At 40.9% G+C, this 16374-nt stretch overlaps 1 protein-coding gene across 1 annotated transcript in view; it reads right to left on the bottom strand.

Moving 5' to 3' along the window:
* LOC128327045 (magnetosome-associated protein MamJ-like) overlaps positions 1 to 14247 on the bottom strand; it is a 41957-nt gene extending 27710 nt beyond the window's left edge. Inside the window, exon 1 of the transcript XR_008308422.1 lies at positions 14131 to 14247. The gene's annotated coding sequence lies outside the window, so the exon portion shown is untranslated. The remainder of the gene's footprint in view (positions 1 to 14130) is intronic.
* Positions 14248 to 16374: the final 2127 nt, after the last annotated feature.

Raw genomic sequence — 16374 nt, forward strand, 5'->3', positions numbered from 1 at the left:
AACTGGCCGGGTTAATATGTCTTGTAGCATTCCGGCTAGAACATGGGAATCTCACTTTTTTTGTGGTCTATAATGATGCCCAACCTAGCCAGCTCGTTGTTCCTCGTCTGATTGAGGAGTTGCCCCGTTGGCCTCCTGTTACTCCTGCAAAAATAACGGATTTAATAGGTCATCTTAAATTTGGAAAAGCCCCTGGTCCTGATCTTCTTCTTCCTGAACTATTAAAAGCCAATATAGAATGGTGGGCTTTAGTTCTAGCTAATTTATTTACATCTATTAATAGTTCAAGAGTTGTACCAGAGCAATGGAAAACAGCAATAGTTGTTCCCATATTCAAAAATGGTTCCCACTCAGATCCATCTAATTATCGACCCATTAGTTTGTTGTCAGTGGTTGGCAAATTATATGCTCTGTATCTTTTGGATAAGCTTGAGGCATGGATTTTAGAAAATCAAATTCTTGGGATTGAACAAGCGGGCTTTAGAGCAGGACACTCTACTCTCGATCACTGTATGATCCTGCAACATCTAGCAAAGAAATACTCTAGCGGCCCCACATGCAAATTTTTTGTTGCCTTTATCGACTTAAAATCTGCGTTTGATTCTATTTCCGGATACTTATTATGGTCTAAACTTAGAAAAACAACACTAGATAAGAGACTGCTATTTTTGATGATGCAGCTTTAATCTAATTCCTCATTACGGGTTAGATATGCTACCAATGGGGCCTTAACTGATTCAATCGAGGGGTCAGAAAGGGCTGTGTCTTGGCCCCGACACTGTTTAATCTCTTTATTAATGATCTGGCTCCATTTCTGGAGAGTGTGGATTCCCATACTCTGAAGCTGGCTAACAAACAAGTGCCCATTTTACTCTATGCCGATGACGCAGCTGTGCTATCTCAGTCCAGATGAGGTCTGCAAAACTGTTGCACGCTTTTGCTGGCTACTGCAGTGATAACAAACTAACAGTTAATTATTTTGAAAAAAGGTCCTGGTAATGATAACAAACTAACAGTTAATTATAAAAAAAAAACCAAAGGTCCTGGTTTTCTCTAAATCCAGGAAATTCTATAAATGAGTAATAAATCAGAACTGCATTGAGCAGGTTTACAACTATAAATGTTTAGCAATAGAAATAGCAATAGCACTTACATTTATATACCGCTCTATAGCCGGAGCTCTCTAAGCGGTTTACAATGATTTTAGCATATTGCCTCCAACATTCTGGGTACTCATTCTGGGTTTAGGCATATTATTTCAATATAATCTTAATTGGAAAACTCATAGGCTGTCTTCAATTCGTATAGCCCGCAATACTCTCAGTGCCTTTTTGCGATTTTATTACTCTAAAGGGGGTCAGTTTGTTCCAATGGCACTTCAGGTATCTCGTGCTAAGATAGTGGCCCAATTACTTTTTGGAGTCCCGTTATGGATCCAGGGAGTAACAGCTGAACTGGAGAGAGTACAGTCTATTTTTTTAAGAGCAATCTTTGCAGTGCCTAGGTGCGTGTCTTACTCTGTTCTATGCTTGGAATCTGGGTCTTTCTCCATAGCCTGTAAAGCCTGGGAGCTTACTTTTGCTAGATGGAATAAACTTTGTTCAGAGATTCAGGAATTTTCTTTTTTCCAATATTTATGGGTGGATTCTTATCCTAACCCTTGGCTAACATATGTAAATAACAAAATTATGCAACTGGGCCTTTCTTCTTCAGAACTTCTCACTTGGGAATGTAATAAGGTGAAGGAAATATTATTTATCCGGTTGCATGATATTGAATGGCAGGAACTTATGTCTTCAGCCAATAGGACTTGCTCTCCTTTACATTTTAGGATTTTGCCACCCTGGGGACATAGAGGTGCTAATTATTTAACAACGCTGCATTTTTCTAAATTTCGGGTTTCATTTGCTCGGGCCCGGTTAAACTTGTTGCCCTCTTCTCTTTTGGAACAGAGGTTTGCTAAAAATCATCCTGTTACGTTTTTTTGCCCTTGTGGTGCTGGCCTCCTGGAAACTGTCACCCATGTTTTGTTATATTGTTCTTTGTATCGGGGTGCTAGAGAAGAACTTATTTCCCCTCTGTTATTCAAATTTCCTGGAAGGTGTTAGCTCTTTTATACATATTATTGTCTCGCACATTTAAGTTCGAGATTACAAAAATTGTAGCTAAATTTTTCTGTATTGCCATTAGGTTAAGGTCCCAATTAAGTGCTAAATTGCGAGAGCTGTTTATTGTTTTTAAGTAATTTATTATGAGTGATTGTATCTTGTTTTATTGGGTTTTAGAATTGTTTATTGATTGTTGTATTGGATATATTTGTTACTCCTAATTTTGCCAACATCTGTAATAAAATTGATGATGATACTAATAATAAAGATAGCCACACTTTTTGGAGAATTGTTTCTGTAACAAGCTGAGTTAACATGCCTTGTAGGATTTCGGCTAGATCGTGGGAAACCCACTTTTTGCAGTTTATAATGATACACAGCCTAGTCAGGTTTTTGTACCACCTTTTACTGATGCGTTACTCCATTGGCTCCCCATTACTCCTGCAGAAATAACGAATTTAGTAGGACGTTTAAAAATTGGAAAAGCCCATGGTCCGGATCTTATTCTTCCCGAACTATTAAAAGATAATATAGAATGGTGGGCCTTAGTTTTACCCAATTTATTTACATGTATTAACAACACAGGAATTATACCAGAGCAATGGAAAACAGCAATAGTTGTTCCCATATTTAAAAATGTTTCTCATTTGAATCCATCTAATTATAGGCCCATAAGCTTGCGGCCCGTGGTTGGTAAGTTATATGCTCTTTATCTATTGGATAAGTTTGAGGCATGGATCTCAGAAAATCAGATTTTTGGGATTGAGCAAGCGGGTTTCAGAGCAGGCCACTCTACTCTAGATCATTGTATGATCTTGTATCATCTAGCAAAGAAATAGTCTAGTGGCCCTAAAGGCAAACTTTTTGTTGCTTTTATAGATTTAAAATCTGCATTTGATTCAATTTCCAGACACATTATGGTCCAAACCTGAAAAAACTACAATAGATTAGAGATTGTTATTTCTGATGCTGCAGCTTTATTCCGTATCTTCGTTACGGGTTAGGTATACCACTAATGGGGCTCTAACCAATTTAATTCCTTCTACTCGTGGGATCAGACAGGTTTGTTTCTTGGCCCCTACATTGTTTAATCTCTTTATTAATGATTTGGCCCAATGTCTGGAAAAGGTAGATTCACATGCACCGAAGCTGTCTGATAAACGTGTGTTGGTGTTGTTATATGCGGATGACACAGCTGTATTATCTCAGCCTAGACTAGGTTTGCAAAGATTGATGTATGCTTTTGTGTGCTATTGCAACGATAACAAGTTAGTTATCAGTTATAAAAAATCAAAGGTTTTTTTTCTAAATCCAGGAAATTATATAAATGGGTAGTAAATCAGAACCGTATTGAGCAGGTTTACAAATATAAATATTTAGCATTTCCCCCCAATATAATCTTAACTGGAATACTCACAGGCTGTCATCCATCCATATAGCCCATAAAACTCTTAGTGCCTTTTTGCACTTCTCCTATTCTAAAGGAGGCCAGTAATTGAGCCACAATCCTAGCCCAAAATACCTGGAGTGCCATAGGAGGTATGGAGGCTCCATACTTTTTGGAGCCTCACTATGGATACAGGGGGTAACAACTGAATTGAAGAGAGTACAGTCTATATTCCTAAGAGCAATCTTTGCAGTGCCTAGGTGTGTGTCATATTCTATTCTTTGCCTGGAATCTGGGTCTCTCTCTATAGCCTGTAAAGCTTGGGAATTTACTTTTGCTAGATGGATTAAACTCTGTTTAGAGATTCGGGAATTTTCTTTCTTCCTTTTTAATGTTTTTCTGATAAGCAGTCTAAAGGTTGAAGCTATGCAAATTGTCCACGAAATCATTTAAATAGCACTTCCTCAGTCCAAAAATAAATAAAAATGTCGCCAACCCTTTAAACTCTTGTTCAAAAGACAAAACTTTAAACTGCTCTACCTAAGCCATTTTTCAATGGTTCTTCACACAATTTGCAGGGGAGGTGTCTCTCTAGGTGTAATGAATGTGTGCTGACCAGGCAGATCAGAAAAATGGTTTTGATTTTATAAGCAATAGAATGTTCAGGGTTTATAATGGTAGAGCGTTGAAAACACTCTCCATCTTAACTATACTGGCACAATTGTTCCAGCGTAATACTGTGAAGTTCTCTGAACCCAGGCTCAGAGAGCATCCTTGCAGTTTGAAAAAGCTGTTCCCACAGGACTGGTGAACGTCCCAAGCCTCAGGAGTTTTTTGAGTATGCAGAAGTTCTCTGTTCCTGCCACACTAGTCTTCCTGTCAGGTGGGGATAGCAGGAGTCACAGCAGCAGTTCCATTGGAGGGCTGGAGGAAGATTCCCTAACCCATGCCTGAACAAAACCAGCACTGCTCCTGTGTGGGATCCAGAAGGCTTTTCCCCTCCCTCGTCTTCTTTTGTGCCAATGTGTTGTTCATAGAAACATAGGAAGCTGCCTTATACCGAGTCAGACAATTGTTCCATCTAGCTCAGTATTGTCTACACTGACTGGCAACTCAGACTCTCCAAGGTTTAAAGCAGGATAATTTCCTAGCCCTACCTGGGAGTTATTCACACATGACTTCATGCTGCAGGGTAAATGCTGCAGGCCCTGGTGGCGCAGTGGTAAAACTGCCGCCCTGTAACCAGAAGGTTACAAGTTCGATCCTGACCAGGGGCTCAAGGTTGACTCAGCCTTCCATCCTTCCGAGGTCGGTAAAATGAGTACCCAGAATGAGTAAAATGAGTACCCAGAATGTTGGGGGCAATATGCTAAATCATTGTAAACCGCTTAGAGAGCTCCGGCTATAGAGCGGTATATAAATGTAAGTGCTATTGCTATTGCTATTGCTAAAAGTTGAGCAAAGCCACTTTGAATCACACTCGCGGCATTGAGGGAAGCAGTCCCTCCCCTATGCTCTCAGTTTTTGTTTTTGCAAGTTCACATCGTATGCCTCTGTGTTTTCCCTCTAGCTGGCGGGAGGGGAGATCATTAAAGAGCTAAATCTGCATTTCGAAAGAAAGTATCCCTCTTAGTATCCCTCTTATTATACTAATGATTATATGTCAGTGCCTCTCCCTATTTTCTCTGGCGTTTTCAGAAAAAGTAGCTTAAAATCAGCATTTTAAAACCTGGAAATACATCAAGATAAGCTAGAATTCGCAAGACAAAGCCTAATTTTTGTGTGGAGTGGGTCCAAGGATCTCGAAGGGACTTTGGGGTAAGTATGGCTGGTGTGTGAACACACACACTCTCTTCTGGAGGAAAGTTGGTCTTGTGGTAGCAAGCATGACTTTTCCTCCTAGCTAAGCAAGGTCTGCCCTGGTGCATATGAATAGGAGACTATATTCCCCTCAGTGGATGGAGCCGCTCTGGGAAGAGCAGAAGGCTCAAAGTTCCCTCCCTGGCTTCTCCAAGATAGGGCTGAGAAAGATTCCTACCTGCAACCTTGGAGAAGCTGATGCCAGTCTGTGAAGACAATACTGAGCTAGTCTGATTTAGCATATGGCAGCTTCCTATGTTATGAAGGAGATTTGGGGTAGAAGCCCTGTGTGTAAAGCCTCCTGGAGATGCCAAGGGTTGAGAGGCTCTACCAGTGAGCTCTAGTGAGCTCTACCAGAGAACTACAACCCACTACCCAAAGGTGGCATACAGGGGTCTTCCATCCAGGCACTGACCACACCAATACTTGCTTAGCTTTAGCATGATGGTTGTATCATATACACTTTTAGACCATGCTTTTGGACCCACTCTGATCTGCCGTGTACAGAGCATAGTTTCAGTTGCCTTTGGGATTTTGAGCCTTCTCAAGGGCTACTTTTGAGGATACATGGACAGCCAGGAAAACAAACAAATGGATCACAGAACAAATCAATCCAGAATTTTCACTTGAGGCACAAATGACGAGGCTCAAACTCTCATGTGAAAATCCAGCTCCCTTGAGAAGTCCATAGTGCTGGGGAAAGCTGAAGGAAAGAGAAGAAGAGGATGACCAGCAGCAAGGTGGATGGTCTTGATTATGACAGCAATGAATGCACCACTGAGAGACCTTAAAGGCCAAGTTGAAGACAGATCATCCTGGATAGAGTCTATCTATGTAGTCGCTAAGAGTTGACATCGACTTGACAGCATTTAATCAATCAATCAATCAATTAATCAATCAATCACTTTAGTGCTAAACTTCAAATGACCCTTTGGGGCCTAAAATTGTTGAACTCTTATTTGTAGGCAAAAGAACACTCCCTCCCCACCCTCCAAAGGGCAACCATCTCACAACATAAAACCAATTACAAAATGGCTAAATCCATTCCATTCCTTCACATCTTGTATGAAAGGCTGTCCATTGCTTTGCATTATAGGTTTATATGTGTGACCACAGAGTTCATCTGTGATTGGGGTACATATTCCTTTGCACAGGCATGTCAAGGTGGTTTTCAATTAATGATTAAAACAGATTCAGGAAATATTCAACAGAGGAAAAGGGCTCTGTGCGTCATGAGGTAATAACTGAATTTGGAGCCAATGCAGATTAGAACCTTGTTTTATGCTCATTTTTGGAGGATGGGGGAGCAATGCAAAGTGCAAACCATGAATTACTGTGGAAGAAAATGCTCCTTACTGTGACCTTCAAAATGAGCACTGCTGTCTATTTTCCATTATCAAGAAGAGAGGGAATATGCACACCTTAATCAAATTTCTGCAGTTGATGAGACTGAATTAATAAGCATAACTAATCATGCACAGAACAGCTTATGTCCCAGGTTCAAATTGTGAGGCCCAGATTAATACCATACACATACAAAACCTCAATAATTTTGTATTTATTGAAACACTCAAATAAATAAAAAGCTATCGCAAATTGAAAACATATTTAAGTATTTTCTCTCTTACCCTATATTACAATAACACACTGGATCCGAAAAATCCTGCTAACATGGCAAAGAGGCACCTTTTAACATGGTGATTCTCTTTATTTAGCAGGAGGAGAGTAATTGGCCCTATCCACCCCCAGCATAGTACCTCCAGTGACTGTTCCTGGTGTCTGTCTTAAGTTGCTTTTTAGATTGTGATCCCTTTGGGGACAGGGATCCATCTTATTTATTTAGTATTTCTCTCTGTAAACCACTTTGGAAACTTGCTGAAAAGCAGTATATAAATATTTTTTGTTGTTAATTTCATAGCTTAAATTGTGATGTAAAATCTACTCGAGATATGGTTTGCATCAGTGTCGTCTCATGGAAAACTACAAAGAGAGTAGTGGATTGAATGCAAGCCTATGTGTAACCCATCAAGGCAAATTAAACATATTAGCTATGAATAATGTCCTGTCAGTGGTTTTGCTACATACTTGATTTTGTCAGGTATGCTCCAGGCAGACAACAAAATCAGCAGGCTTATTGATTCCTTGGTGGACTGCAATATATAGCTTGTGGTCTAAATTTGGCATGGTGGGTAAGAAGCTGAATAGGCCTGGTCTAATCAAAGCCAAGCTTTACCATCAACACTTGGGAAATCAGAAGAAACTGATGCCTCTATCACTCATGAACAAAGCCCTAGTTTCCTTCTTTATTTTTCTTTCTTGGGCAAAGGGCTGATTTTTGGTGAATTGTTGAAGGTTTAGTGTCTTTGGGGCAGATTTGGGGGCATAAAGCAGGATCTGGGGTGGAAGAGTGGGGTGAGGTGGTAGTGCCTAATGAGTGGAGGCTACCACCCAAATTGCAGAGGGATTGGGCAAAGGGCTGATTTTTGGTGAATTGTTGAAGTTTACACATCTTTAAGGTTTTTCCCCATAAGGGATAATGGAGGTGTATCGCTTCATGTTGGGGGGAAAGGGGTGGCCTAGAGTGGTGTGGGGTTGATGGTAGTTCCCAAGGGTGGCAAGGAAGCTACCAGATTTTTTTCAAAAGATTTAGGCAAAGGGCTGATTTTTGGTGATTTGTTGAAGTTTTCGCATCTTTAAGGTTTTTCTCCATAGGGAATCATGTAGGTTTCAACAGCCCCATAACTGCACTTGGGGGGCACTGGGGTGGCCCAGAGAGAGTGGTGGGTAGTGAACAGAGGGTGCCAGCCACCCCCATGGGTTTCTAACCCATGGGGTTCAGGGTTCTGTTGTTTCTGAGGTGTTCTGAGTGTAGATTCTCTGGTAACAAATGATATTTTCAATACAAACCATGAATCCACTCTCATTTGCTACTATAGAATCTACACTCAGAACAGCTCAGAAACAACAGAACCCTGTACCCCATGGGTTAGCAACCCATGGTAGTGGCTGGCACCCTATGTGCACTACACCACCATTCGCTCTGGGCCACCCCAGCACCCCCCAAATGCACTTATGGGGCTTCTAAAACCTCCATTATACCTTATGGGGGAAAACCTTAAAGATGCGTAAACTTCAACAATTCACCAAATATCAAGCCTTTGCCCAATCCCTCTGCAATTCAGGTGGTAGCCTCTACCCATTAGGCACGTAACTTAAACCGAGTTAAACTCCCACTGCCTTGCAGGTGGGAGTGGGGTGTAGTTTGCACTTGACAGTTGGCGCTGTCAAAAAGACAGTCAAAATGAATAGAAGAAATGAAGGTGTGTAATGAATCCTCATAAGGATTCATTGAGTGAAAGTTATTATACACCAAAGAATCCAAACACTTGAAAAATAGTGACCACACATTTTGCTCCATAACTCCACTTCTATAAGGGCTAGAGCTTAGCTTTTTTTTAAAAAATGAAAGCTGGGAATCTGGGGGAATTAAAAAGACAGATCTGAAACTTAATCTTAATTGCACACCCCTAGTGATAACCTGCGATCCATTACTCATATTTATTGTTTTCATAAATCTCTGTCTGAAATTTAAGTTCAGTGAAGAAACTCCAAAGAGATAATGTGGTATTTATTTATTTATTGATTCCATTTCTACACCGCTTTTCATCAAATAATACCAAAGTGGTGGTTTACAATATAATTAATAACAATGCACAAATAAAACACACATTAAAAGTATAAATATTAAATATTAAATAAATATATCTCTATTTAAAAGTCTTAAAACCTATATAAAACAGTAACACAAAGCAGCAACAGTAGAAATCCATTTTTACTTATATTTATATAAAAGCCTGGGTGAAGAGCCATGTTTTTACTTATATTCTAAGAAGAAGGTGCCAGCCGGAGAGCCTTCCAAAGCCTGGGGGCAATGTCTGAGAAGGTCTTGTTATGTGTGTTCAACAGCTGAGCCTCTCACTGTTGGCACATGGAACAAAGTCCCCTCTGATGCAATGATCTTGTCAAGCAGGCAGATCATTGGGAGCAGCGAGTCCTTCAGATATCCAGGGCCCAAACCATTGAGGACTTTAAAAGTCAAAACTAGCGCCTTGAATTGGACCCGGAATCAAACTGGTAGCCAGTGCAGCTCTTTCAGAATGAGTGTAATATTCATTCATTCATTCATTCAATTTCTATACCACCCTTCCAAAATGGCTCAGGGCAGTTTACAATTAAAAATAAATCAATTAAAACAATTTAAATCAGTTAATGGTTAAAACAAAAATTATAAAACACCATAAAAACAACAATTAAACAATCAGAACAATTTAAAAACCCTGGAAGGTCAGGCCAAACAGATAGGTTTTGAGGGCTCTCCTGAAAGCCAATAAAGAATTCAAATTACAAATTTCTGCAGGGAGTGCATTCCACAGTCCAGGACTGTCTACAGAGAAGGCCCGTCTCTGAGTTGCTACAAGACGTACCGGTGGTAACTGGAGACGGACCTCTTCAGATGACCTTAATGTGTGGTAGGGATCATGCAAATATGACCCAGCAAGCAGTTCTGGGCACCACCCAAATCCATTTGGATGGGGGGGGTATATAAATGTAATAAATAAATACATACATACATAAATACATAAAATAAAACCCTAGCTGCTGCTATTTGAACTAGCTGTAGTTTCCTAATATTCTTCAAGGGGAGCCCTACATAGAGCGCATTACAGTAATCCAGTTATGATGGGACTGAGATGTGGGTAACTGTGGCCAGATCTGCTTTCTCAAAAAAGGCACGCAGGTTGCGCACTAGCCAAAGCTGTGCAAAAGCACTTCTGCCTACTGCCTCCCAAAGCAGAGCCAGGTCCAACAGTATTTCCAAGCTGTACACTTGCTCTTTCAAGGGGAGTGAAACTCCATTCAGGACTGTTTGAATCCCTTCATCCCGATTGGCTTTCCTACAGACCAACAGCACCTCCATCATGTCTAGATTCAGTCTCAGTACTCGCTCCTGTCATGGCCTCCAGCTCATCTATGAGTGCCTCATAGCGCTTCCCTAGTATCCGGTGATAATGGGGCTGCTTTGAGTGATTACCTTGTCTTTTGAAGTGAAAGTTGGTGGATGGGTTGATACAATGAGGGATTTCTGTGTCTGATGCATGCTAAAGATTTGGTTGTAGGAGCATCTGGCCATGTCTGACCACAGGTGTCCTTTCACTCCTGTGCTCCCTTCTGAGCTATACCTTTCTTTTGATTCCTTTCTCAGTTAACCTTTTCAGGCTGCTCTTTTTTGGACTATTGCTTTAGCTGTCTGTGTGTGTGTGTCTGTGTGTGTGTGCGCGCGCCTTTAGAGTTGGGGAGCTTTGCTTAGGTCCAGGTTGTTCTGTAGCACAAAGATGTTGTTCATTTCATCAGTGACAATGTGGTTTTAAATTTGCGGGTTTTTGAAACTGATCAGCGTGGTAGGGGTCAAGTGGTATCTCTCAAGAGGGATCTGATCTTGACCTCTACCCTGTTGCAGTGCTTGAGCACTAATTTTCATTGCCTCAGTCATTTGGGTCTGGGGGTCTCTTTCAACATGTGGATAGTGGTTGTTTAACACAGTTTCAATTTTGGACCATTTCCCAAAGGCATTGTTATGCCTTGGCAAATCTCCTTTTGATTTTGGACTCCATTCATTTAAGATTGGGGCTGCTTCTACTGCTTCCAGGGTGGGAATGTCTGATCCTGCAATTAAGTGTACATTGGTGTTCTAGCACATTTTGGCATTATGGTGGCTATAGGCTACCTCCACGTTCAGGGGCAGGATGCCTCTGAATAGCAGTTGCAGGCGAGCAATGGTGGTCTGCCTTCCTCTTCTGCTTCAGTGATTCCCAGGGGCATCAGGTGGGTGACTGTGGGAAACAGGATGCTGGACTCCACTTGAACTAGCAAGGCTTCTCTTGCGCTGGAATTTTAGTTATCATGCTGAACAGTCACTGTTCTGTAGTTTTAGGAATACAGAGGGAGACAGAGTTCATTATTAGTGCCAAGCACCTCATGACATGAGGAACCCTATTCAAACATTATGTTGTATGAGTGTACAGTTGTGTGTACACAGGTACACATTTTTGTGAGAATGACTAGGCCTGCATTAATCTTAGAAAGTGAACTTGGCAGAGGCCCCTCAAAAGCATGGTACAGACCGGAAGTATATTGCTTCACCTGTGCTCCACAGCATGTGTGAATACCTGTGCCGGTGTACGGACCTGTACCAGTGTACATGGAACACTCATTGTAGGAGTGTTGAACATAATATATGAATAGGGCTAGGGTGATCTAAGCATGTGGACAGGCCAGTTGACTAAAATATAGAGAGATTCTTTGCCCTTGTGTACAAGAGTTGTTACTTGTGCCTAAATATCCTGAGTCCACGATCTGTGAAACCACCTTAGGTATCCAAAGCCCAAAGGTGAACTAGAAAGAGAAGGTGAATAGTGATGGGTGAGATATAATCAAGGGAGGGTGCTGGAGGGTAAGAGAGAGGTGGTACCACATAGCTCTTCTGGTCACTAAAAGCAGCCAGCACTGACAGATGGTCAGGGAAACATGGTTAAGGGAGTGCTCGCTCCTTTAACCTCATATAAGAGGCGGGCTTCTTTGGCTTTGGAGAACAGCCTCAGTGAAAACAAATTTTAAATCAAGCAAAACCAAGCAAAATTTAAAATCAAGCATACATGTCTGGAGGTGAGAATTTATTTCTATTTTTAAAATTTCCTTCTGGTATGGTTTTGACTGGAAAGATATAGAAAAAGGAGAAGGGATTCTCAAGCTTCTCAGCCAGTCAGAAAAATTCTAGAAATATACTTCTGAAATCATAATGCTTTCATTTTGAGTTCCATTTTGGAACTGCAATTTTTGTTAAATGTGTCCAGTAGAGTGGAACTTCAGAATACAGAATGGAATCCAGAAGAAGCAATTTCTGAAAGCATCCCTAGTCAAACTCTGTATATTATAACCAGTTGATCATTATTAATATAATAAGGCACTATTGGCCAAATAACTTCTTGTTTCACATTACTTTTGTCAGTTTGCATGTGGAAGGCTCTGTTCACTCAGATGGTAAGAAGCAATTTTCCATTGTAGGACTCCGTCAAATTGTCCCTTTGTCCTCTTGCCAATTGTCATGTTTTGTCCTGATTCTATAGCCTGTTACTTACTGCTAAAATTCCTCAAAGTGAAAATTTGGTTTGGGTAAGACATTTTTTGGCCTACATGTAGTTTTTATTGCTGATCAGTAAATTCTCTTAGGAGCAGTTTTGGCAAAATTCAAAGATGCTGAAGAATTTAAGTGTGAATCAAGCTTTATGGGCAATATATTTTTGTAAAAGTTTAGAGGACAGCTTACCACTATTTGGTAATAGTACCAGAATGTGTAATTATTTGGCTTTTTCATTCAATCAATAACAACAACAACAACAACAACAACAACATAACAGCTTTATTAGTTAGCCCTCCCATAACAAAATGTTTCTCTAGGCAGCTCACAACAGAGGATTAAAACATACAATAAAAACACCTAACACATCATAACAGACAAAAAAGAAAAGAAAACACAAAATACAAAACAAACCAGCTTAAAAACTCATTTTAAAATTAGTTAAAATCAGATCAAATCTGAAAAACCAAAATATAAAAGGTGTAGGTGAACCAAATGTTCTTTACTTGGCATCTAAAAGAACACAGTGATGAAGCCAGGCAAACCTCACTGGGGAGGCTATTCCATAAACAGGGTACAACCATCAAAAAGGCCCTCTCCTTGGTTGTAGTGGATTATTGCCTTTATCTCAGAAAAGTTCACTTGAGGGGAAGGGAAAATGCTGAATAATCCCTGCTGAGCTTTCTGGCAAAGACTACTCCTAAAACTTTCCTATATTTCTGGTAGGTTCAAAAATGGCTGGCACCACCACCACCCCTCTCTGTTACAGAGCTTGAACCTCCCTGGACTTGGGGTGGAATTCCCAGGGAAAACTCTCTTTATTTTGCTATTGGAAAAGCACAAAATCCTCCACATGCAAAATCCTCCACATGCAAGCCTACACATGGTGAGAAAACTGATAGTCTGAGGACGTGGTGAACCAGAGTAAGACCCCCTTCCAGCCCCGCCCCCTTTCTCCTGAGTTAAAAGCCCCACTCGGAAAGGCTTGTAAAAGAAAAGAACTTAAAAAAACGTTTTATTCAAATGCTACAGACTGCTTCTGTCTGAGGCTCTCTCATCTTTTAGTTACAGGTAAAAATACTCAGTAAGTTACAAGAATACTTCAAAATGCACCCCAGATGAAGTTTGGGCAGCACGCTTTAAAAATCATGGTTACCCAGTTGCAAGGAACAGGTATGTAAGAAAATACAAAAGCACAATCAAAGTTTACAGAGTCTTTTGCAATGCCCTGGCTGGATAGGCATAGGTTAGTGTTTCTTAGTTCACTTACATTACAGGTAAGCAATAGTAGACCAGTATCAGGGATATACAGCACACACAAAAGAAATAGAAAGTCTAACACAAAATATACCTAAAGAAACTCTCCCTGGACTAAACTTCCTGAAGCCAAAGCCCTGGCTTCCTTTGTCTTGAACTCACCAAATCCTGGATGAGAATTCAAGCTGCCTGCCCTCCTGGCTTCCCAGGACCTGCAGAAGGGACATTACCCTGCAGCCAGTTCTCATGGCCACATATCCTCCTCTCTGCACTCCTAGCCTGCTTCTTCTCAAAAAAAGTCTTCTCTTCTACGTCCCACCCACCTGGTGTGCTGATTGGCTGAGCTCTGGAGTTCATCAGCCGGTCAGTCAGGACAGGGTTTACTTCTGGTTCACTCTTTAGGGGAGCTGTGGCTGATCAATACACTGGTAAAAGGCCCTCTCTCCTTTACATCTTGCTTCTGCAGATGGCAATGACTGCACTAGTCATGTGATCGTGTCATTCTGAGGAGGATTCTGGGGAAGGGAAAGAAGCTGCCATGTGAAAGGTTGGTGCATGGCTGCTCTGATTTGCATGACCATAACAGCTTTAAAAACACTCCCACAGCTGTACAAATCATAGTGGCCACCAATTACTTCCATGTCAGAGCACTGGCTTATATAACTGGTGTCCCCACACAGTCCGGGACATAGCCTTCTGTCTGTATTCTCAATTAAAGGATATTTTAGCCTTTTCTGTTGTAATTATTCCAAAAGGTTGTTTTTGTTATGTATCTCTTGATAAGCAAAGGTCATCCGTTCTGTTAAGGGTGTTCTACAGAATCAATTTGATGTTAGAAATGCTAGACTTACAAGCTGATAAAATAATTCATGATATATGGCTAAGCAGCAGCACGTGCATTGAGTAGGTAATGCTGGGTGTCTTTCTTCCTTTTCTCAGCTTGTTCTCTAAATCACAAAAAGAAAGAAACTAAAAAGTTTCCTAATTAATTTGAGAAGCTAGAAAAGGCCGGCAGTTGGTCAGGTATAAATAAATGTACCAGCATTACACGAGAGTCTATTCCTTTTGTTGTTGTTTGCTTCTTGTTTTAAATCTCTTTATCTTATTAGTCTCTATGGCAGTATAGCAAAAGACTGTAGAGTTCTCTTAAACCATAATTTCTATCGTAAGAAACAATAATTATACATGCATTGCTTAGTTCAGTAGAGATTTCTACACAATACCTGTCAAGTAAGAATAAGCTACTACTGCTTTCTGTGGGGAGGAAAATCTAGAAGAATAACAGCCCTGAAGCTGACAAGAGTTAGTACACATTGAAAAGGGTTGTGATTGTCTCCCAGTTAAAATTGTGTACAGGGCACCACTGAATGTTCTCTGATGTTGATCCTTGTTTCAAAATTAGCTCATTTGAGGCAGTTGAAAAATTGCTGCAAATATACTTGTTGAACATTCACATCATTTTGATGCTATTCAGCGTTCTATGGCTTCCATGCAAGGGTCCAAACGCATGTGGACCAAATAGCCCCTCTGAACACACTCCCAACCTTCCACATACATCAGTACACATGCCAAACATCCCTCAGGCAGATTTGCATCATCTGCCTCCCAAGTATACTCTCAACACCACTTCCAGGGGTCTAGAGCTATGAAATCCAGTCCCACTGTGCTACTGCAGCAATATATTATACTAGCTGGCCAGGGTGCAGAGCATCTGCACCTCTAGTTATCCCCCCTCCTTCCCCCCTCACTCTTGGCTCTCCCCCATTCTCAGCCCCCTGACCACCACTGCCGCTTTCTCTCCTGCCACTGCCACCGTTTTCTCCCCCACCATCATTTTCTCCCCCCCCTCGCCACTATTTTCTCCCCACCCCAGCCGCTGACACTGTTTTCTCCCCTCCGGCTGCTGCCACCTTTCCATCCTCCCCCCACCAGCCACCGCTGCCTTTTTCTCCTCTCCAGCCACTGCTGTTTTCTTCCCCACTCTGCCCACATGCCTGTCCACCGCAGCTTTCCTCTGCCTTTCCTGGCAGCTTGCTCATGAACTCTTGCAAGAGCTGCCAAGCATGGGGTACATCTTAGAGAATTATATATATGGATGTATTTTCAAAATGGAAATCCCTTCCATCAAACTGAATGAACATATATATTCCAGGCTTTATCTCGGTTAGTAAATAGATAAAATTATTGGTTGACATCCCGGCTAAATTCAGAGCAACACCTGAGTAGTACTATTGAGAAAATTCATCTGGATGTGAGCCACAATTTTTATCTCAACTCTGTGATTTCATGATTTGTTCATTTCTTATTTTAAAAGCTGATCTCCCTGCCACCCAGCATATATGTGTGTATAAAATTAAATTAAAAGCTCAAATATTATCCACTTACATTTCCTGGTGCAAAACTGAAGTTATGTTGAAAAACTGGATTTCAGCCAGTAAGGTGCTTATTTTAATTCCCTCTCCAAAAATTTTTGTAACAAAAGTGAATGGCAGAAGTTTTTCAAAAAGCAACTAATGACTGCCAACTTTTTAATGGCAAGAGTTATCATAGGCTTGAGTCTGTTTGTC

The sequence above is a fragment of the Hemicordylus capensis genome, chromosome 5 (assembly GCF_027244095.1).
Source record: "Hemicordylus capensis ecotype Gifberg chromosome 5, rHemCap1.1.pri, whole genome shotgun sequence".
In the NCBI taxonomy this organism is placed as follows: domain Eukaryota; kingdom Metazoa; phylum Chordata; class Lepidosauria; order Squamata; family Cordylidae; genus Hemicordylus; species Hemicordylus capensis.